This window comes from Bemisia tabaci, chromosome 10, assembly GCF_918797505.1.
Source record: "Bemisia tabaci chromosome 10, PGI_BMITA_v3".
NCBI lineage: Eukaryota > Metazoa > Arthropoda > Insecta > Hemiptera > Aleyrodidae > Bemisia > Bemisia tabaci.
Window position 1 is genome coordinate 13,401,490 of NC_092802.1, and position 24,371 is coordinate 13,425,860.

Here is a 24,371-nt window from a genome sequence, read left to right on the forward strand (position 1 = left end):
AAAAAAAGGATCCCTAGAAGCAGAACAATTTTTTTTTTTTTCTAAAAAAAAGTACAAAAAAAACGTATCTGTTATCTAAATGGTAGTTTTATATAAAAAAAAGTGTAACGCTTATGTAAAAATAAATTAAAGTTCAGACCTGACTATAATATATGAAAAATGATGAAAGCTAGATGAGGTAATTTTTTTTATAGACAGTTTTTTTATTTTTTTATATAACGCATGCATACGAAAGTATTAAAAGTGAACATTATTATGTAACTATTCTATAAAAAAAGGTTATCATTTTCGTGAGCTTCTCGCGAATTAGAAGATTTTTTAGTATGTTTGAGAAAAGCTCACGAAAATTATGACTTTTTTAATATAATGGTTACATAAAAATGTTCACTTTTAACACTTTCGTATGCATGCGTTATATAAAAAATATTAACTTTTGTACATAATCTTTATCTTTTCTTTCTATAGTTCTGCTACTAGGGAACCTGCTGACCCAAGGCGTTATAGATCTCTCGGCCTGACCCCTACTTAGGTGATTCGTCAAGCTCAAGCGACGCGGTAGAACTGGCATGCGATATAGCGCATCGATTAGGTCAAAAATCTCGGCAGCTTTGAATTTTTAATAAAAAAAAGGACGATAGCCCCTGCGCATAAGCCTAAAGAATCAGTCTAATTGTAAGCCCAGAAATTGGAAAAATTCAGAGAAATGAAAGTAGAATAGTATGCTTGAAAAAAAGAACTTCTCATTCGATTCAGCTATCGATTTCTGTATCAAATGCAAGGTTTTTTTCCATCGTGATTCTATATAATCGTTGTATTTTCTCTTTATCCTCTTTGTATATCACTTTGCCGAGGAATCGGTCCGCAGCTTCAACTCGATCTAATCCTCAACATTCGATTAGATTAATTTTTTTCCTCCTTAACCGTCCGTGTACTTTCGAGTTGTAAGAGAAAAACTCCATCATCTGTGTGGGAGTTATCAAGAAAAAGTATAATTATTGAGAGGCAAAGAAAGGTCCACGCTACGAGAGAGAGAGATTTCGAAATTTGTAACTCGATAAGCATTAGACGACTAAAGGGTGACACGGAAGAAAGGTCCTTCTTGATGTTTCAATAAAAATGCAACGGGAAAAATTTGGAACGAAAGATGTCGCAGGTTTAAAGAGCGTAAACAGAGCAAACTGGGTTATTCTCTTTATGCAGTAGCAGCGCGGTGGAAAAAATTTGAATTGAATAACTTGCTCTAAAATTGGAATTTAAATCTAATCAAATCACAGGGGTCTTGCATTTTAGTGCTCTTGCAGTGTCGCAGTGCGTTCTTTTCTTGCCGATCCTAAAAATAGGGCCGTGAAAGGATGCGAAATCTCCGAGAAAAGGGAAGTTTCCTCTTCCGCACATGTTTATCCTACGCTTAAAATTGCAAACTTAATGGTAAAGTTATTCTTCTCTTTTCGGGCGCGGTTGCTGTTGACCCCATTCCAAGTTGTAAATACCTAATAAAATGTTACAAAAAAAAAAAAAAAAAAAAAAAAAAAAAAAAAAAAAAAAAAAAAAAAAAAAAAAAAATATTGCTGAAATCGATTTGTGAGAGAGGAAAATTACTTAAAAGTGTAATCAGTATATTCATATTTGCAAGAACAGCTATCTTCGAACGAAAATACGAAAAAAGAACTTTTCTTATTGATATTTTGATGTATTTTGAATTGTAAAAATATCGCAAGGATTCAGATGCGTCGATTACTTTTAATTACAAAACAAGTTGTTTGGCATCAATGTGAGTGATTTTTAAAAATTGTTAAAATCGTGTTACCAATTTTCACATGACTGGTCACACAGTCAATTTCACTCAACTTTTACGTTAGAAAAGAATAAAACGGTTTCGTAACTAGTACATTTTGTCATGGGAACGGAGTTCCCCATGATATTAGAATCGTTCCGTTGCTTTCGCTATGGGATTCCCTATACCTCTGCGACCTTGAGCGTTTCGCCCAGTCTCCGATTTTTGGTTGATTTTCCGATGTATCAAAAACCGTTGTATTTTTTAGCCAATCATGTCTCTACGTCAAGTTGTGTTGATTGCTAAAATTCGCTTTCAGCGAGTTTTTTTCCACCTCGAGATGTCGTGTCTGACTGGTAAATCTGCGCAGAACCACGAAGTTCCGTTTTTAGGCAAATTCTTTTTTTTGGGAGGTTCTGATTGGTTATTTTTCGCCATCAGTTTTCTGTTCGTTGGTGCAAAAGATCGCCTACCTCGGTGCTCTTGAGAAGCCGCCATTATCCCACCTCAAATTTGAAAAATAGAAGTAAAGAAATAATAACCATCGAACAAGGTGGAAAATTGTTCTGGAGGACTCGTTACGGATAAAGAAGTCAAAATCAGAGCTCGATTGATTGATTTAATTCATGGATACGCAAATATTGCCTTAGCTCAACTGCCGCGATCGGAATGCATAATGGGATGGACCTCGAGACGCATTAAAACAGTGCGAACCATGGCTCCTACAGCAATGCGCATCCCAAAAGCAGTCAAGGTCTCTTGTGATAAGTCCCGCCCATTGCCCGAGTCTTTTAAATGCTATTTTTACTCCCGCTCACGTGGATCCGTCATAGCCTAGTTGACCAAGCCGCCTCGTATGTGTGATTAGACGCGGGCGCCCGGCGATCGTGAATTCTATACCCGACGATGGGAACTACTTTTTAATGATTGTATTGAATGTTTTAGACTAATCATCAAAAAATAATTAATAGTAGATGATAAATGTACGAACATTTTCTCGTGAGTTAATATGTTAAACAAAAATACTGGAATATACCTCCTTCATATAATCAGCCACATGTTCCCCCAAATTAATGACGTTATTTTCTTTTTTCAATAAAGTTAATTTGCATTCAACGTTCGTAAGTTAAGCAAAAAGTACCTATTGATACAAATAGAAAGACATGAAAATAGTATGTCTAACATTTCAGTTGTTTTTTTTTTTTTATTTATTTTTTGTTTTTTTGTTTTTTCAATAAAACAAATTGACTGGGACTAGAATCATCGTATCTCTGAAGACAAAAGCTAAGTTTTTTGATACAGAAATACTAATATATTCATCCTTTATATAATCAGGGAGATGTTGACCCAAATATTGATGTATATTTTCTCTGTTCGCCCAAATTAATGATGGTATTTTCTTTTTTCAATAAAATTAATTTACATTCCACGTTCTTAAAGCAATATTTTCTCCAAAATTCAGCAAAAAATAACAATTTATACCTACGCAAAAAGTAAATAAATAAATAAAGCAATGACATGAAAGTAGTATAGGTAGTACACATCTAACATTTCGGTTACATCTATTTGAATGAAAAAAATGGCAACTTAGGAAGCACATAGGTCACTTATCGACGGTGAAACTACCAAACCACGTATCTCGGTTTGCGACGTCGCAGACTTCCTGTCATACTTTATTTTTTAAATGAAAAGCTACTTAACGTCCAGTCTTGAAAATTTCCGTGATTTTTCCTCTTCGTGCGGAGAAAATTCTGTGAAAATTTCAAGGAATGATATTGATTTGGTCTACTTCAAAAAAATAAAATGTGAGCGGAGATTTTTAAACACCGCAAACGAGATACGTGGTTTGGCAGTTTCACCGTCGTTATGATGCGTATTCGGGCATATGCGTAGAGTAAAAATATCATACTTTACGCCGAAAAAACGAAACTGAAAGTTAAATGCGTTAACTTCCAAAAACCATACATAATCCAACGAAAATAAATAATTGGTAAATAACAGCTTTCTTATATGCAAAGAAAAAAATTAAAAATGTTAAAAAAGAGATGTCGACACAAAATTACATAGCCCCTTCAATTCTGAAGATACTACAAACGAACTGTACCTACCTTAAAATTTTCATATCCCAGAAGCAAAAGTTCCCATGACGAATATTGCTATCGCTAGCGATTGCAAAAACCAACTTGTTAACATTTTTTTTTAATTTTTTGTTTAAATTCAAACTTTATTGGCATTATTACTAGGATGACAATGCTGTCTTATTGGTTATATCTACCATTGGTTGAAGGTAGAAATAGTAAACTACTGTAGAGGACGCACACGTTTAAGCAATCTTTGCGCAAAAATTGACTTGAACCTCACCTGTTGTATGATATTTAAACTTAACCCTTTGTTGCATGCACTGGTAAAAAAAAAACCTCTTGGTTCAAGAGTGCAGTTTCTTGTCGCCGGGTTTAAGAGTCTATGCTCTTGTTTCAAGCGGATTTTGAATTGAATCAATGCAAAATCCGCTTGAAACAAGAGTTCAAGACTCTTAAATCCGGCGACAAGAAACTGCACTCTTAAGTCAATGCACCGCGGCATTGGTCCAAGAGGTTTTTTTTTTTTTTTTTACCAGTGATGAGCTAATCGTTGATTTTGGAGAGAAAATCTATACATTACGCAGTATTTTTTCGAAAGTAGAGTCTATTGGAATCGATTTTTGTAGTTTTTTTCTTGAAATAAGGAGATCAGACTTATAATGCTCCCCAAAAATATGTCTTGCTTTGATTCAATTTAATACTTCAGCATAGAAATACAGCTGAAAACCATTTGTTGCTTTCATGCAGTGCTATGCAATGAAGCGTTAACACCGACTTGGCAACATTAATTCAGATTTTCTGGAGACAGAAGCACAAACGCTAGTGGGTCGAGATAGGAAGAATGAAGATGGGAATATTTGGTGGGGGGGGGGGGGGGTTAAGGGGGACCCACGCTCTAACGAGCTTCGCGGGTCACGTTATGAAACGAAATAAGGAAAAGCATCAGAAACTCGAGAGAACCTGCGTTACCAGACGACAAAATACGTTCAACAGGGTGCGAGTCTGGAATACCCCCTGTATTTCCCGTTTAGCGGAGACGTTGTAATCAAATATCAATTTCGGCCTCAATTTTTTTCGCGTTTGGAATAATTTTTCATCCCGCTTCCGCTGCTCCCATCCCCACCACGCATCTGATTTTTTATACCTCCTGCTCATCGACTGTTTGCAAATAATTTGTGGCAATTCCCCATTATCCCCCATTCCCTCTGGTTTTTTACTCGGATATTTCCGGGAATCCACCCTTAGGGACCTTTATCATCACAGGCAGTTTAGTACACGGAAAAAATAGAAGTAGGGGCTAAAACCCAACTAACAAAATTGCCGTGATACCCTAATATGTTAGGTTACTAACGGAACTATTGCGGTACTACCCCCAAATTTGAGTTTTGCTGCTTATCTTAAAGAATGAAAATGCCCTAACCATTCAACTAAATGGGGTACTTCATTTTGAAAACATTTATATTTTTAAAACGTGATAAATATTTGTAAAACCTTTTCCAAATGACATTAATCTCAATAAACCGCAGTTGTGCCGACAGAAACTGCAAAAATGAATGAAAGAGGGAAAAAAACCAAGAAGCACGCAATCTTTAGTTTTAACCCATTTGTACATCGATCTTTTAGAGTCAAATACGTCAAATTTTGAGCGTTTGGTTGCGCGTACACCTCGCCGCATCACAATAAAAGCACAAAATGTAAAAGAAAAAATAAAAGTGCTTTTTAAATCATTAAATTTGACACGGAACCTCCAATATTTAAAAAAACACACATTATTTTATTATTCTCCTTTGATAAATTGATACATATTTTTTTCCCACCAATTTAAATGAGAATAATCAATGCGGAGTGTGCAAACATTTCAAAATCCTGAGTTAAAAAACGCTGACTATGCGAGCATAAATATTAAAGCCTAAGAGAGCGGAGCGGTTTTCAGGCTGCCAGCGCGAGAGACTCACTGGCGCCTACAAACCTAAGTGGATACTTCACGCATTGCACAATGCTTGAAGTATCCACTTAGGTTTGTAGGCGCCAATGCGCGTTCCGCGCTGGCCGCCGGCGGCGCCTGAAGCAACTGTTTCACAACAGAGGTGTTGCACCGTATTAAACGAAAATGAACGTATTAAGAATGACAGGCATCCTTTAAAAGTACAGATCTTTCCTCGCAAAATAAATCAAGATACTTATCGTACACTGGAAAAATCTAAGAGCCTATAGCTGAGGCAAATGTAGAGGTTTATCCGGTTCAGTTATAACAAGGTGGGAAAATCTTGAAAGATAATTAAGTCTTGTTACACCAAAGAGGTGTAGAGAGTTTTAGTGAATTTTGTCTCATGGAATTGATGCTCCTTCATTTTTACCAAAACTCTCAACTATATATTATTCTCCGTTGGACCAAACAGACAAAAAAAAAAAAAAAAAAAAAAAAAAAAAAAAAAAAAGCAAACCCTCATTCTTCCAAGACATTTTACATTTTCATCCAAAAACGTCGTGAGCAATTGTCGTTTGTATTTACATGTGGGCCAATCAACTTTGGGTCTCAACTGGCACGTGGACCAAAACTCCCGTGCCGAAAAAACGCGTGGACGTAAATTACTGGAAAAAACAGGTGCGCGGACAAAATATCGTTGACGAAATGTCCTATAACCCAAAATGTAATCCATTCGTTTAAATTTCAACGGTAATACAACATTCATTCATCCAAAAAATTCAATCACATCTTGCAAAAAGGAACCAACACGATTACAGTGTTGTAAAAATGTTGCTTCTTCATAATCAGCCAAAAATCCTCCAGGCGGCAAGTATGTACCTCTTGCTTTCCGCCAAAAAATGGTTAATTTTAAAGGGAATTAATTGTGTAAATTTCAGTACTTTTCATACATTATAAGCATTTGTAAAAGACGAGGAGAAGTTGCACGATTTGTAAAACAATATAATTCCGCCGGTTCCTTTTAGCAAAATGCGATCTAATTATACGAATCCAATTGCGGAAATTCGCCTTTTGAATGAGGGATCCCTGAGTCTTGCGATAAAATACGCCTGAAAACGGAGCAATGCGGCAACCCGTGATGAATCTGAAGGGATAAAGCGCCGGAGTTTCTCTTGTCCGTTTTCTCGAGCAAACGCCTGAGGCGGTACGCGGGTGAATGTCCAGTTATTTTCCGCCATTAGCTATTAAAATCCACCCCAACCCTGAGCCCACGGACTCTTTACCCAGACGAACGCCTCAATTTCAATGGTGGGAGGGACAGATGGCTGTATTTCTGCCAAACGGAACTATGTGGTTTAAGACCTGAGCCCTGATACCCCTAAGAATACATGCATAACAGAGCTCACGTCATAATGCACATAGTTCCGTTTGGCAGGAGATGATGGCTTGCGGGCTTCGGGGTAATAAACAGATTGGACGCGCCAACAGCTATCAACCGGTTGTTTACAATTGTTCAAGCACCAATTTGCCCTTATTAAATGTAAATATGCTTCCACGAGGTTGCCGATATTATAGGGATGATTTCGCCAAGGATTGGATTTTTAGGACAAACGATATCTGAGGAAAATAACAACAGGAAACAAGAGGCTATAGGCTTTCAGTGTATTCCCAAGAAATTCAGTGCCTTATCAACAGAGAAATTCAGTACTTAATCAGTACCTCGATTTGACGGAATTCGAAAAATTTCGAAGATTATAAATTCTCGCTTTAATTACGACGAAAATGACGTAGACATTCTGCCGTGCTAAGGAAGAACGCCGTATGAACCTCCGCCGTGCAATGCCAGATCTCTTTTTGTAAAATAGAAATTTTCAGGAAAACTTGTGAAAATTCTCCTCCCAATTTTTTGGAAAGTTTTCTTCGTAAAAATGTCTAAATTATCAGAAAATTTCAAATAGAAATATTCCTTATTTGTCTCAAAAATTAACATTTGAAGAGGGGAAATTCGGCAACTCTCGGATGTTCATACGGCGTTTTTCTTTAACATAGCAGCATTGGTGGCTTAAAGATTAACTGACTGCACAATCGCGATCTTGCAGGCAAATACTAATCTAAGAATCAACGCGCAGGGGATGCCTACTTCCCAGGCTTTATTCAAAAACACACACTTGGCACGAAGGGAAAAAATTCGAGACCTTCTTGCGGAATTTTCGCTCCTTTTCAATACTTCCGGGCTGCCCATAAAAATCAGTGCTATTTCTGGACTTCCGAGAAATTCGGACTTGCAGACACCCTGAAGAGGTGAGAATGGTTTCACACCTGAAAATAACGCCTAACAGTGGTCTCAAGCCAAACCGTCGAAAATTAAATCAAAGGCTGTTGAGGGAAAGTGAAATATTATGATGTCATTAGGCAGTGTCGTTACTTAATTGTGTTGTGTGTGAGCCGACACAGCTAATAACTTGAAGGGAAAAATTCTCAAACACTGACGCACAATCTCGAATAAAATTGAGATATTTCTATGTCCCCAACCCCCTTTGCGACACGTGATACATTAGCAGCCCTAAAATACGATATATTCAACAACTGTTGGAAGTTTCTAACCAATATGTAATTTGACCAAAAACCGTTGGGAGTTTTTAACCGAGATTTTCGCCGATTTTTTTGGATTCCGCGCGAAAATCGTTAACATTTTAAACACAAAATTTAATCATAACATATTCATCATTGTTTTATTTTATATCCTTTCATAGTTCGAGAATTTTTTTTTAGATCTCGATAGAATATAGCCCATAGATGAGCCCATTGTATTTAGATTAACCCACAAGGGGTCTGCGATGCGACCCTTGACCGGGAGTTAAGCCACGCAGCGGCCAGGGACTTAGCCCCCATGTCCTCATAAAAATTGCATTGTCCGAGACAGTTTTGCAGTCTTTGAATGAAGATAAGTTTCATCGTCTGAAAAACGTCGATATCACATTTTTTTTTCTCTCGGTAGTGCGGTAATTCAATTTTTAAAGTGGAAAAAATAAATTGCCAAAATTCTAGTTGCGAAAGATTTGAGCTGTTCGTAAACAAGTATCGCCCCGTGTCATCACGCAAAAGATGGTTAAGAGAGAGAGAAAAAATGAACCATATACGAAAAGGGGACAGGCGGTTGGAGAGAGACAGAGAAATAACATAATCCACCACCCAAAGAAGATCAACGAAAGCCGATCTGCTGGTATAAATCGTGCCCAGAGCCGGGTAAAAGCAGTGGCGTATCAAGGATCGTAGGTTATCGATATTTTCCCGTTTGAAGCTATGGTAAAGAGTCGATTATTGAGGTGGATCCTGGTAACCGATCCTTTTCCATAGGCTTAAATGGCTCATCAATCGATTTATCGCAAGTCGACACGCCTCCAAGGAGGATCAGCCTTCCGAAAGCGTTTCGCTTCACTTCCGAAACACGTAGGGATTATCGATTTGCATTTTATCCTCTTGTGTCAATCTGCATTTAACTTTGTTGACTTTTACGAGAACTCACTTTTGTTTGTCTGGCGCGGGATGCTTTCGTCGGGGAAGTTTGAGGAATTGTAATATTCGACGTTGCCATCTTGGTTGGATCCTCGAGCCTGATTATATCAGGATGCATGAAGGAGAGGGAAGTCTTTAACGGCTGAAGTGCGTAATCTATTCCTCCGACATCAGAGATCGTCGCTCCTCTGACGTAAGGGCGTATCTAGATTTTCACATGAGCCTTAGAAAGCATAGAGTAATACGGAGCACAGGGGTCACGTAGAAATCGAGATTCGCCCTTACGTCAGAGGAGCGATGAGCAGTGGCGTGGCGTGCGTTACGATATATCGATTGATCTGCCATTTAAACCTATGGAAAAGGATCGATAAACAGGGTGTCCACAGCGAACACCTTAATAATCGATTCTTTACCATAGGTTTAAATGGCATAGCAATCGATACATCACAATTCACGCCACGCCACTGGCGATGAGATGATGCCAACGCGTCGGCTGGTGTGACGCTGTTATTATATTTCAATGTTTCCAGGTATTTCTTCGCAAATTGCATTTTTATCTGCAGGATCTTGGACATTTCATCCTGGAAACATCAGTGATTTTTCCTCTGATCTCATGCAAAAATCAGTAAGATTTTGGTCAGAAATTGCATAGGTCGATCTTTTTAAAAAATTGAATTGTTTTAGACAATTTCGCAACCTTGGAATGGAGTTACGTTCCTCCGTTCGAGAAACGACGGCAACTCCTCGCAAGATTAAGGAATAACTCCCTAGGAGTACATGAATGTCACCCAATTTTGTACTGTAAAATACATATTTTTGAGAAAAGTAAAATATATTTCTCCTTGAAATTTTCAAACACTCTTAAGTAAATTGTAAGCGAGATTCTCTGAAAGACTTCGATTGGAAATAATGAGGTAGTGAACAGGGCCGGATTTACCTACTTGCCGCCCATGGGCCGCTTGTATTTTGCCGCCCCCTTCTCATTCGTTTTGAAACATGAATAAAAAACCATAAAGTTAACGTGCCGGAGGGGGAGAGGTGCACAAGACACGTTTACCTTCTCGTGTTGGATACATTTTTTGCGAAAGCCCTGTCAATACTACTAGCAAAATGTCACGGAACTTATCGCGAAAGTTAAGTTCCGTAAACCTATCTCTATGTGGACAAGGTCCTCCATTTATAAGAAATGAACCCAAAAATTATGAAAGAACAAACATAAATGTGGTTTAATAATTTTAACTTCCGCCACTGCGCCGCGCTGATTGCACTGTGATTGGCGCGATGCGTGAAGTATTCCTGCAGTCTTGTAGGCGCTATACGTTTCACGCCAACCGCTCCTGACCGCACTGTCTTTGGCGCAATCGGTGAAGCAGCACTCATGCAGTCTTGCAGGCGCTAATATGTGTTATATGCCGATCGCCGTGCCAAAGGCTTGTCTTTTTCATCTCAAGTCCTCGTCATAATTCCTCTCTGCGCTGAGCTCCAGGCCAAATTGCGTGTTTATTTGCCTCATTAGATGGTTAAACCCACTAACATGTGATGAACCCAATGTCACAACCAAACTTCTGAAACCTTAAGCCTCCCTTAATTGAAAAATCTGAATTTTCGTAAATACACCCACCTTCCAAATTCTTTGTAAAGACGTTAATAGCCTAAGATGCTGAATGTCTATATATAAAATTACTAACTAACTATTGACTTCATTTTTAAATTTTGAAAGGTAATATTCGACACGAACATTTTTTACAAATTGATCTAGAGACTGCACTTTCGATTCTCCAAAATAATGCACCAAATGGCTGAAATTTGATACATATCGGCCGTGCCTAGCATTCATTGAGAATTCATCTTAAATATACAAGGATCTATTCTGGAAAGACAAGAAATCTAAACTGAAAAAAAAAGATTGGTAGAATTACCATTCCTTCACGCTGTGTGACACACAGCGATAGGATGCAGCACAGGACAGCATAGGAATGGTAAATTCTACAATCTTTTTTTCCAGTGAAGGTACGTATTCCAACTCTTCCACGAGACATGGCCACATCGAATTATTAGATCAGGGTTTCACGCGAGGTTTCTCCGCGGGCCCTTCAGCTGAAGTTGTGAATGGCCCTCAAATTCTTTTTGAACGCTACCGTTTCACGGTCAATTATCCTGCCATCTTCGCCCCACGCAAATAGCCACCCTCCACCTCTGGTCCTTCCGCGGCGGTCTTCGCTCTTAAACAGCGTTGCCATTTAGTACCTCATAAATTTTACATGAAATGTGCAAATTATAGGAGTAAAAGGTAACAAAAAACACGCAACTGTGATGTGATTCCTACACTGACATGCGTTCTTACTGAAAAAGGCGGGAGAAACATTTTTTAAAGGAAACTTGGTGACGCTGCTTTCAAGTCGTTAGGGATCAACCCCTAATCATCCCCCATCAGCCATCAACTCAACACCCCCGTTTCCGGGCGAAGCGAAGGGGTGAAGCAAAAATGAACGGACTGCCACGAGGAGGAATAGTACATTTCGGCCACTTCCTTCCGGTGTCCTCTTTTTCGGAAGGTAAAATGTTGAAATTTTGTGTCATGAGTGGTAAGTTTTATTCATGATGTTACAAAATCTATCGAAATTAAGATATTTGGTTTCGGCACGAGAAATCAATAGTTAAGCTTTAAAGTTAGCTTCAGTGGCATGGCGTGCTTTGTGATCCATCGTTTCATCTGCCATTTAAACCTATGGAAAATGAATCGACAAAGATCGTCCAAAACTTCAGTCAATTTTTACTTTTAAACAGTTAGCGCTACATTTTATAACGTTTATTTCATTTAAAAATGATTAAATTGTAATATATTTCTAGTGAAAATATAGTTGTTTAAATTAAACTAAATTATCTTATTACGAACACCTTAATCGATCTTTTACCATAGCTTTAAATGGGGAAATGTCGATAATCGATAATTCACGCCACGCCACTTTAAGAGGTGGTTTGGGTTACTTTACTGGTTTAAGAGTAATTGAAAGTCGTGACAATTACAGACAGTTGATCTGAGTAATGAAATCTAAATACCTAGAAAAATTACAAAACCCTACTGGCCTTTAAAATAGGAATAAAAAGAAAAAGACATTTTCAAGAATCCGACCAGTTTTTAAAAAAAAATAATTTTGAGGAGGAAGAAATAAAAAAGACAAATTAACACAATAGAAAATTTGCGACTTTATGAAAATGAAACTACTAAGAGAAGCACGGACGAGGAAATCCTTCGGTTCTAAATTGAATAAATATTGGAGGAAATATGACAAAATAACCTAATCTGTTGAAATACATGGTCTGAAATGAAAAATGCCGCCAGGTGAGGTCACAAGACGGCAGATTTCCTCACTTTTAAATAATGTTTTCTACAATTTTCGATTTCAAAAAAGAATTTAGAAAGGTCCTGCGAGCTCAGCTCACTAGGCACTCTTGGACGAAGTGATAAAACATGTTTGTGAAAATCCTCCATTACAAGACAATGCACTTAAGAATTCGGTAGAAATTTCTTGTGGCGGCGAGAATAAAAATTTTGGTTTGCATAGTTGATAAGCTTGATGGAGCAAAAAAAATTGAAAGACCACAAGGCATTCAATGATGAAATGTCAACTGAAATATTGAGCACTCCACGAAAGCGTGACGACTGACGCGCGATCCCGAGAAATCGCCTTCAAATACGAGGGTATACTACACGGTTACACAGGACCACGAATAGTTGCATGGCTTAAATCACGGTGGTTTTTGTAGGGGCCCAGGTTCGCTTGTCGAGCTCGGGCACGATTTGCGTGAGTGAGAACGCTACAACTACAGAACCTGAACGCCGCCGTACTATCAAAGAGAGAAGTATAAGTCCGAATTTCCGAAATTGAGCCTCCTTCAAATAGTTACCGACTCAATGTAGATGAGCTCACTGAGTCAGCTGAATCAGAAAAATCTTATAATTCGTAAACAACGAGCGTTATGTGAGAGCAGTGAATCAAAGACGTAAGTTCGCACAAATTGACGTAGTTCCAGTTAAACAGCAGTATACGCATACGTTCACGCTATTTCGTGAGCAAGCATCATCTGACGCCTTTTAGTGCAAATTGATATAAATTTCTAACATATTTAAGCTTGCATGTTTATTTGTTGTTTTGCTCAAACCTAACCATGAAAGCACGCTGCAAAATATTCAATTACGTCTTTCCTTCCCAACATGACATAAATGAGCTCCTCCTTCAAACCCGGTATTAAACCTGTCGGCTCTTCATTACTCGAATTAACTTTGATTACTGACAATTTTCAGAGCGCCGAGGATTCGTTCAATAAAGTTTTAGCATCGGACACTAAGAAACACGTTTTCTCAAAACTTCCTCTCTCCACTTAATCTCATAATTTCACTTCTTTTTCTTCTCTGGTTCTTCAACTTCTTCAACTTCTTCAACATTTAACTTCTAGCTCTGCTCAACAACATTACATGATATTGAAATGACAGTTTGCGATAATGTAGAAATCGCGCGCCATTCGCAAAAAGGCGAATTATTTTAAATTGAAAAATAGAAAGTGGATTAAGATGCATCTCCGAGATTTTGGACGAGTCTCCCGACAAAGCAGTTGATTCATGAAAGCACAAATGGACGTATTTCTTCCAAACGGAACTATGTGCATTAAGACATGAGTATTGAGAACTGAGACCCATAAGGATAAGTGCATAAGAGGGCTCACGTCCTGATGCACATAGTTCCGTTTGATAGAAATACTTCCAAATAAGACTCACAACTCGGTTGTTCGGAAATTTCCGCACTTGCAGAGAGAGTAAAATTCAACTTCCTTAATCCCTCCAGTTAACCCTTCTGGTATCCGCTTTTCCGGTGCGGTTTGTGGACTGAAAATTCGAACAGAAATCAATAGTAGCGTCCACCGATAAAAGCAACCCAGCAGTTGAGCTAATCTTGATTCTGTGTCATTTTTTGTTCTTTCTCCGTTTTTTTGTCTCTTCCGAATTCTCACTCCTATTTTTCCTCTTCATTCTTTTTTTTTTCTTTCGCACACTGGTTAAGAGGAATTTGAACTGTCCGCTCACAAGAAACTCAAAGCTCCACGTGAGTCAAATCGCGCACTACAACGGTTTCAGCGAGCTTCTCAATCGAGCAATGTTCATTTCCCACCATGTGTTGTTCAAACTATAAGAAATGTGCTATAGCTGAGCCAAAGCGTCAAGATTGAGGTTGTCAGATTTTTTTTATCACAGAGACGCTCATGATAACGCTTAGCGCGCGATGTGAATCACGTAGAGCATTGAGTTTTTATGAGCGGGTGGTTTCAATTCACGCACCAAGAATCATTAAATATCTTCGGAAGGAGTTGATTTCGGTAATTTTCGTTGTGTGCATCATGTTTTACGTGAAATTTTGATGAAGAAACATGTATCAGAATGCTGAAATTCGTACCCTGTCTAGTGGTTCATTCTGGCGCATCTGAAAAAACACTTATGTGCATAGGAAAACTAAAAGCACATACGTTGTTTTTAAACCGGGCCGGAATTTATAGTTCTTAATTGCGAAATTTGGTCCAAATAAAATTCGCTTACACTGAAAAAAAAATTCTCGGCGTTTTTACCAAGGTCCGTTGGTACCTTTACCATCTCACTTTTTTTACCAATTATTGGTAATTTTACCAAGACAGATTGGTAAGCATACCTAAAAACCGGTATTTTTACTGTTTTTTCAGGTAAAAATACCACTCTCATTGGTAATCGATTCCCGGTAACTTTGCCATTTTATCTGGGTAATTCTACCACAGTCGATAAAAAATATTGTCGTTTTTACCGAGGTCCAGTAAAATTACCGAGAAAGTCAATAATTTTACCGAGAAATCTCGGTAAAAACTATTTCCATAAATGGTAATTTTACCAAGAAAAAAACTGGGATCAAATAGAACCCTGGATTCTTGGTAATTTTACCCTTTTCTTGGTAAATACACCGAGATTTTTTTTTTTCAGTGTATTTAATTGGAAGGAACACACCGTTGCGAACCTTCAAGAATCATTTTTGATTCCCACTCCTCATTCAATCCCGATTCACCCTGCGGATTCCCGAAACTCAATAAGCCCGACATCCGCCACCCCGTGTTTCCTGTATCACTCCCCCGGGAGCTCAAACGCCGGAACTCATGTTCAATTGGTCGCATGACGCGGGGATCAACAGGTGGCTTTGGGCGCGAGGGCGCGCGTGACGCCGCGCCGCGGCGCCCGGCGGTTTCAATCAAAAGGTATCAGCTCCGTAATGATGTCGCCCTGGATTACAACCTCCCCCCCCCGTGTCCCTCTTCCCCCACCCACGGGAGATCTCCACCCCCGCCTCCGCCCGCATCAATCGATGTTCCACGCGTGAAACAATGCGTCCGGCCGTTCGGTTCGAACGCGCCGGTGAAAAATGACACCCGGGAGGTGTTCCGTGCCCGCTGAGATTCGCGCGTGATTTCGCGTGGCGTGCTTTGCGATATATCGATTGATCTGCCATATAAACCTATGGCAAAGGATCGATTAGCAGGGTGTTCGTAGCGAACGGATTAAGAATCGATTCTCTACTGTAGCTTCAAATGGGGAAATATCGATAGTCGACCATTTACGCCTGGCGAGAAACCACGCGCGGGAGGCGGGACGTTTGTGAAAAGCGTTTTCAATCGGTTCGAGCAAGGGTTAGCAATCAACAGAGGCCTACATGGCAGTGCTAGAATGCCGTATGAGCCTTCAGACGTTGCCATATTTTCTTCAATAAAAACCCAATTTACTAGGAACACTGGAAAAAAAACACATTGGATCTGGAGTCCAGACTCTTAAAAACATCGACAAGAAAAAGTACTCTTGATTCAATCAGAATTTACCTTAAATCAAGGATCAAGCCTCTTAATTTAAGCAGATTTTGTTTTTTGATTCAAGCAAAAATCCGGTTGAATCAAGAGTATTTTTTCTTGTCAATGTTTTCAAGAGTCTAGACTCTAGGTTCAATGCGTTTTTTTTCCCAGTGAGCCTTCAGACGTAGCCATATTTTCTTCCACAAAAACCTAATTTACTAGGAAAGTGGTGAATATTTTTCCTCAATTTTTTCCAAAAATTTTGTTCGTAATTTTATCTAAAACGTCTGAGAATTTAGAAGAAAAATACGCATCATTTCCTTCAAAAATACATGTTTTATCCGGGGTAATTTGGCAACTCTCGAATGTTCATACAGCGTTCCTGCTCAGCACGACAGTACAGTTATCAGGAGTGATTACGGTGATTCGATGGACGCTATATTTTGTGTCAGAAGGACATGCGATACGCATCGATTAGTTCCAATGTTTCAGCTACTTGTCATTTTCCTCGAATTTTGAGATCGTAATTCTGTTGTCAGGAGACTAAAAAATTCACTTAATAATTTGGACAAACAAATTCAACTGAAAAAGGCATGGACATTTTAGAGGAAACATATCGCATACGATACTGATACCGCAACTGCACTCGAATGTGATATTTTCTCTACAAAAAAAACCACGCCTATATTGCGTCGAATTATTCATATTCGTCAAAATGGGTAGGTGAATTCTTTAGTCCTAACAACAGAATTGCAATCTCAAAATTGAGAGAAATGATAAGCAACTAAAAAATGGAGCCAATCGATGCGATATATTACACGTCGTTTTGACACAAAATATGGCGTCCATCGAATCACCTTAATGTTGCATTGAAATAGAACTGAGGGGCCGAATGTATTCTCGTGGAGAGGGAACAGAGTATCCAAAGATCTGAGCGTTATAACAATCCAACCGCCGCGAACTGGGGCAAAATAACTAATTTATTCAAACAACGTTAAAGAAAAGTAACCACGGTTTAATGGAAAACAAATCGTCTGCGTGTTGACTGTTGAAAATGAGTAAATGAGAGACACCTCTCTCGTCTTTTTCACTCTCTCTCCGATCTCGCGTTAAACTAACTATACTGTGACTTCATGCTCGAGACGAGTCTCCAATTACACATTTTAAATATGTTTGCCTTACACTTCTCGTCGATTTGATAATGGGAATGATCGTCAACATTTTCACTGTTAAATTATAGTTTAGTCCTTCCTCACTCAAACATATGAATACACACCACACTTCAGCAATTTAAAGAGACAATGAAGGTCTACCACGTTCACGAGGCCAGTTACCTCTCAAAAATTCAACCTGATGGGTTGGCAATAAACCACTGAGCATGGCGTAGCACAATTTTGTAAGTTCGCAACACTGTTTGCCCTCTATTTAAATCCATGAAAAATATCGATTTTAAAAGAGGCAAGCTGCCTCACCAAGAATCGATTGTTTTACATACATATAATTGGAGAGAAAACAGTGTTACCGACTTAAATTTAATCTATCTATTCTTTTGCCATGCAACGCGAAAACGCCGTAAACGCAAATTTAACATTTTTGGAAACAATGTATTATAGAAAAAACGTATGTACTTGGGGCCAATGTTTTGACGGAATTCTTTCTCAAATACTAGAAAGAACTTAACCTGAAAATTTGAGGTGTATAGGTAAAATAGTTTATATTTTATAAAGTGTTGAGTTCCAAAAAACGCGGGAAAATCTTGATGGATTTACGGCGTTTTGGCTTAGGACGGTAGTCTTGGCCATCTTGGTTTGATATTTGAATCTGAAGATTTGCGTTGACATTTTTTGTATTAGGAGGTTGGCTGCTTTTTAAGGCCCTTAGAGGTCCATTTTTCAACATGTCTGCACTCTTTTATATGTGAGTGCACCAAATGTGCGGATCATGAATTATAAACCTGGCGTGGAGACGTGATTGGCCGATTGGCACAACGGTGTTTGATTAAAGCCAAAAATTAACAAAAAACCATGCAGCACCCGCAGGATCTGTAAAGGCCATTCCTCAGTAATGAAAGAATATGGGGAATGACGCGAAACGAATTCAAAGTCATGGGAACGTCCCATGACAATAAAAAGCAGTGACGGGGGGGGGGAGGGAGCGAAAATCATAGAAATGGAAGATGAAAATTTGCCAATTTCAAGGAATCTAATTTTCGCGGGTACCTAAGCGTATTACATAATGCTGGGTTGTCGAATGGTTTGAAAAAATTGTCGGATCGAAGCTTTATGTTCTGTTCTTGCTAAGCAGAATGAATGGAATAGCGAGATCAAAACACAAACAAGCTCTTAAATACACAATGAACGGAAGTTTCGCTTATTCGCGAGGAAAGAACAACAAACTTGCCTTATTTTGGCGTTGCCAGGTTCGGAACAAAAAACGAAAACATTGGCCCCGTAATGTTCCCTCGGTATAGTAGATTCATGATCAATTCCAGTTAACTGAAATTTGTTTTTCGGGATTCTGCTTCTGTCACAGGTAAAATTATAAAGATATCGAAGGTAAAAAGTTGCTTGAAAAATTTAAATCCTAAAAATTGGTCGAGGGTAATTTATTTTCACAAATTTGATGCATAAGAGGCACCGTAAGGGTACTTTTCCTTGATGTATGACCGATTTTACTCTTGTAGATAAATTAATGCAATTATTTATTATTTACAGGGAAATTTTAAATAAATATATGTACTTTCATATTTCTTCATAAACTACATAATCTAACAGATTATTTATGAGAAGCAGATTTCAAACCCTCCTTCAATTTTTGAAAATGTTAAAACTTGGAGACAAGAAGATTTTCTCAAGAAAAAGCAAATTCGTTTTCAAATCATTATGTGAACGGTATATAACATTTATAAAACGATATTTTTAAAAATAAATCACGTGTAAAAATGTTTACTATTTAAATTTTAGTGCATCCAACATATTCAATCTAAATGTTTTCTCAATGAATTCTGAAATTTTTCTTCCGCTACTTCTACTAAGATTCGTCAAATACGTCGCTTCCGAGATAAAAGTTTTCATTGCGAAGAGAGCTTAAAAAAGCGCGATTATTATATACATTTTCCATAGACATCACTTCGGATGAATAAAAGATCGACCGAAGAGAGCAGCTCACGGCAACAACAACTCAGAAAAGTAGAGAGTGACGCGAAATTTATCGACGAAGAATGAAAAAGAAAAAAAAAATCACTCAACGCAAGGCAAACAACGGCGCTAGATTAATCAAAAATAATGAAAATGGAATTATAATTAAGAGGCCATTGTATGGAGGGCTGCGGTGCCGTCGCTGTGAAGGCGCAGCCAGCGAAAATTGAATCCGCTAAGAAAAAGGCAGCGAAGATTGATCAAACTCGAACGGTGGCGGGGCGTGAATGATCGATTATCGATATTTCTCCATTTGCAGCTATGGTAAAGAATCGATTGTTAAGGTGTCCGCAGCGAACACCTTAATAATCAATTCTTTACTACAGCTTCAAATGGAGAAATATCGATAATCGATCATTCATGCCACGCTACTTCTGCTTGCTTAGCACCCCTGAAACCTCCTCCCACGCTGATCGAGCTTCTTGAGTACAACCACGCAACCCCATTAGATTCTTCTGACGGATACGTTGTTCTTGGTCGGAACAAGAAACTTCTGGTACTTCCTTGTGGAATCACCGGACTGTTGATCTGAGCATTAAGACAAACTCCGTTATATTGCCGTTCCCAAAACGTAAAGGCAAAACTATTTTTTGAGATGAGCCCTACCCTTCATAAAACGCTTTGTTTACCAGAGCTTACGTTAAAATGGTGACACGCCCTCGATGGGTGACAGTGTTTTCCGGGAAGAAGGGTTGTTGATATTCGTCCCCCTGAGATAACATTGAGGAATTTGACTGCCGAGCTGTCTGGTGGGTGGTAAGTGGTTGAATTTAAACCATGAAAAAAACGATATCAACCCTCCGCTTCGGGCAGAAATAAGGGATGGGGTATTTTAACGACTTTCCGCCGGTTTGTGTTCCGAAAAGCTCCGACATTTGAGGCTATGCACGTAAAAATGGGACCTCATGGTCCACGTAGAGTACCTATGACGGGAATACGAACATCGGTAATTTTAGGGTAGTCATGAGGCTTTTAGGGCTCATTACTTATGAAATCAAATTTTTCATATTGATTTACTCTTACATTTTTATGACCCGTCGTTTGTAAGGCATGTATATTCAACTTAGTTTCTACATTTTACTCATTTTACGTGGGAGAACGCTCATTTACAAACATTCCTGGCCAGCTTGGTTTGATATTGGAATCGGAAGATTGGCAGCGACATTTTTTGTGTTGGGAGGTTGGCTGCCCTCTTGGGTCCTCAGAGCTTTATATTTCGGCATGACCGTTCTCTTCTTTGAATTTTATTGGATAGATGAATAGTAACGATAAAACCTTTCGGTTGGTTTTCTTTTCGTTAATCAATCACGAGGGAGGTTTGCACCCTCGCAATCGATGAAACGCAATTTACGACTTAAGATATTAAAATGATATCAAATTATTGAACAAGAAGATTCAGTGAAGAGGATATAATGGGGATAATCATTATTCATCATGATTCTCAGGAAAAAATGGAATCTAACTTTCAGAATTTGGTTTAATATGACCAAAATACACGAAAAAAAATGGATTGCTGATTTTACCATTAATTGTTGGAGAATATATCCGAAATGTTTCAAATGTACGTTTCACAATAGTGGGAAGATACAATTTAACCACGGGGTTGGTTAAATTAAAAATTGTATTGTTGAAAAATCTACATTGAAAATGTCATTTTTCTCCGTGTGCGAATTTGATCTATTGAATATGGATTCACTGGCTAATACCTCTCATAGCAAGTTGAAAATTGTTAAAAAGACAAAGAGCTCGGATTAAAAGTTACAAAAAATGCGGGCTACTGAACATTATACTGCCCGATAATCGACGCCAACTTATCAGAGGCGGATCCAACAATTTGGCAACACCGAATTTCCTCCATTCAAACCTATGTTAAATAATCGATTCTTGTCGGACCACCTAGCCCCTCCAAGAATCGATACATTTCCATAGATTTAAATGGAGAAACACGATTTTGCCAATTTGCAATGGAGTTTTGCGATAAACAACTGAACCATCGCAGGGAAATATTCGCTGTCCATACTTTTTTCGGCAGTGGAGAGAGGAAGCATGATTTTACGCAACTTATCATTTCCCTATCTTACTTTTCGAACTATTTTTTATGCAACTAATCGTTTTCTTTTGTTACGTTTCGAACTATTTTTTCATTCATAAAAAATGAATACTTACAATGTGGCAACCTTTTTGTCACCGATGAAATTCATGAATGCCACGGTGATCAACTCTCAATTTCCAGCGAAATCTATGGTTCCGGTCTTGTCAGTTTAAATCCTCGCGATATTGCGGGACGAACTCGTGAAAGATCAAACGCCTAAATCCCACGCCCCCGCAATGAGAATGTGTTGTAACAATGAAACGCCCGCTGAATTTCAATAACCGCGGGAGACGGGTACACGCGCTGAAATTGGATCGGATTTGAAAAATTAACTCGGAGCGTGTTGGTTGTTATTAAAGAGTGGGCCGCTGTCAGAATAAATGAAACTACTTCGTTTCCGTTTCCGGCCGCGACGGCTTAACTTTCAGGGCTCGCTTTCCTCCGATGTTGCCGCTGAGAACGCTTGAGAAAGATAGAGGCCAGAGAGAACATATTCAACATTGGCGCTGCGTGCTTTGCGATACAGCAATGGAGATGTTGCATGTGTGAGTTTGCGATTTGACTGTTGATTCTAACGCAAAAGTTCGCGAGAAACACGATGGTGCCACTAGTTTTCTCGAAAATCAACTCCCAAGCTCAAAAAAAGCTCTCGAGTTGAGGTCAAAATGGAGGGGATATCCCACCCTACCCTGAGAGTCCACGTCTACATCAAGGCAAACTCTCCATGCAAAGATAGGGAGCAAATATATTAACAGGGCTGCCACTTTATTTGGGGACTCCAAAGCTGAAACCCATGCAAAGATAGGGAGAAAATACATTACCAGAGGGTTGCTGTGTTTTCAGTTTTGGAGTCCCCAAAAAAAGTGGCAGCCCTGTCAATGTATTTGCTCCCTAATTTTTCATGGAGAGTTCGTCTTGATGCAGAGGTGGACTCTCAGGATAGCGTAGGATATACCCTCCATTTTGGCCTCGCAACTTCAGAGCTTTTTTTGAACTTGGAAGTTGATTTCAAAGAAAACCAGTCGATGGACGTCGTATTTGGTGTCAGAACGACTTGCAACTTATCGCATCGTTTAGCCAATTGCTTTCAGCTAATTGTCATTTTCTTCGAATTTTGAGATCCCATTTTTGTTGTCACGTGACTGAAAAATTCATTTACACAATTTGAAAAACGGATTCACCGTAATATAAGCAGGGTTTTTTTTTTTGAGAAAAAATATCGCATCCGAGTGCAGTTTCGATATCTGTATTGAATGCAATATTTCCCTTCTAAAAAACCCCTGCCTTTATTATGCTACAGTTTTTGGTCAAATTTGGACCAAATCTTGGACCAATTCTTTATAGTCTCACGACAAAAGGAACGTGCGCTCAAAATTCGATAAAAATGGAAAGTAGCTGGAAACATGAAACTGATCGATGCGGTATCGCAAGTCCTCCTGATACAAAATGTGGCGGCCATCGGATCACTTTAATTTCCCCAACGTTACAATGGGTCGAGTCAAATAGGATATGAAACGTTTGACTAAGACTGCAAATTTTGTTGTTTACTTCGTTACATTTTAAATTTTGAAGAGTGCTTCTAGAAGAAAATTTCACGTGGGAACCGATGGAACCACTTCTAGAACTTAAAAGTTGTGTATAAATAGAGTTTAAAGCGTTTAAAGTTTCCAAATTTTGTCCGACCTCTCCTATTTACTTGATCTACGGTGCGCCATGAGAAACTGCCGAGAAGGAAGTATTTTTGTGGTGGTGAATCCGATTTATCCCGCTCTGTATTAATTTTAAAATCATTCTCTAGAAGATAAAATCCCTTAAGACTTTCCTAATGGCATGCAGAAATGCAGGTAATTCGGGGTGCCACGCCGCCGGGACACGAGATATATGGTCGCGAGAAAAAATAACCCCAGTCGCTTTCACTCGAACTGCCGGAGTGTTGCGAGTTCTGGAGTTAAGTGCCTTATTCATGACGCATTAAATGAAACAATTTTCCCCGGCTGAAAGGGAGTTAGGAGGAAAGAAAAACGGAGAGCTAAATGAAATCAACGTGCAAAAAATAGCGCGGAGTCAGTGGGAACGTATCACCGATAGAAATCCGAGCGTCGCACAGTAGATCGAGTCAATGGGAGAGGTCGGACAAGATTTGGAAACTTTAAACGCTTAAAACTCCATTTATGCAATATTTTTAAGTTCTAAAAGTGACTCCATTGGTTCCCTTGAAAAATTTTCTTCAAAAAGCACCCCTTGCACTGAAAAAAAAAAAAAATCCCGGTGTATTTACTGAGAAAAGGGTAAAATTACCAAGAATTTAGGGTTCTCCCCAGTTTTTTCTTGGTAAAATTACCATTTATGGAATTGGTAATTTTACCAAGAAATCTCGGTAAAATTATTGACTTTCTCGGTAATTTTACTGGACCCCGGTAAAAACGCCAATATTTTTTATCGAATGTGGTAGAATTACCGAGATAAAATGGCAAAGTTACCGGGAATCGATTACCAATAAAAGTGGTATTCTTACCTGAAAAAAACAGTAAAAATACCGGGTTTTAGGTACGATTACCTGTCTGTATCGGTAAAATTACCAATAATTGGTACAAAAGTGAGATGGTAAAGGTACCAACAGACTTTGGTAAAAACGCCGAGAATTTTTTTTCAGTGTGGTTTTCTCGTGGAATTTTCTTCAAGAAGCACCCCTTAAAGTTTAAAGTGTGGCGCTATAAACATAAAAATTTGAAATTTTCGTCAGAAATTTAATGAATGACCTCTTTTCTTGACTCGATCCACTGTGCGTCGGTGCAGGGAACCCTCAAGAGAGGTCTGCGGAAATCCATTTGCGAATCTTTTGTTTCATCGCAAATCCACTCCTCTTGCCGCGGTTTTTTAATCAAAAGTTTAATGAGCGCGCTTCTTTTAACACTATTTATCTCGTCCT

At 38.7% G+C, this 24,371-nt stretch overlaps 1 protein-coding gene across 3 annotated transcripts in view; it reads right to left on the bottom strand.

Annotated features, from left to right (window-relative positions):
- LOC109044685 (atrial natriuretic peptide receptor 1) overlaps positions 1-24,371 on the bottom strand; it is a 589,109-nt gene that overhangs the window by 303,819 nt on the left and 260,919 nt on the right. The gene's annotated exons all lie outside the window — the stretch shown is intronic.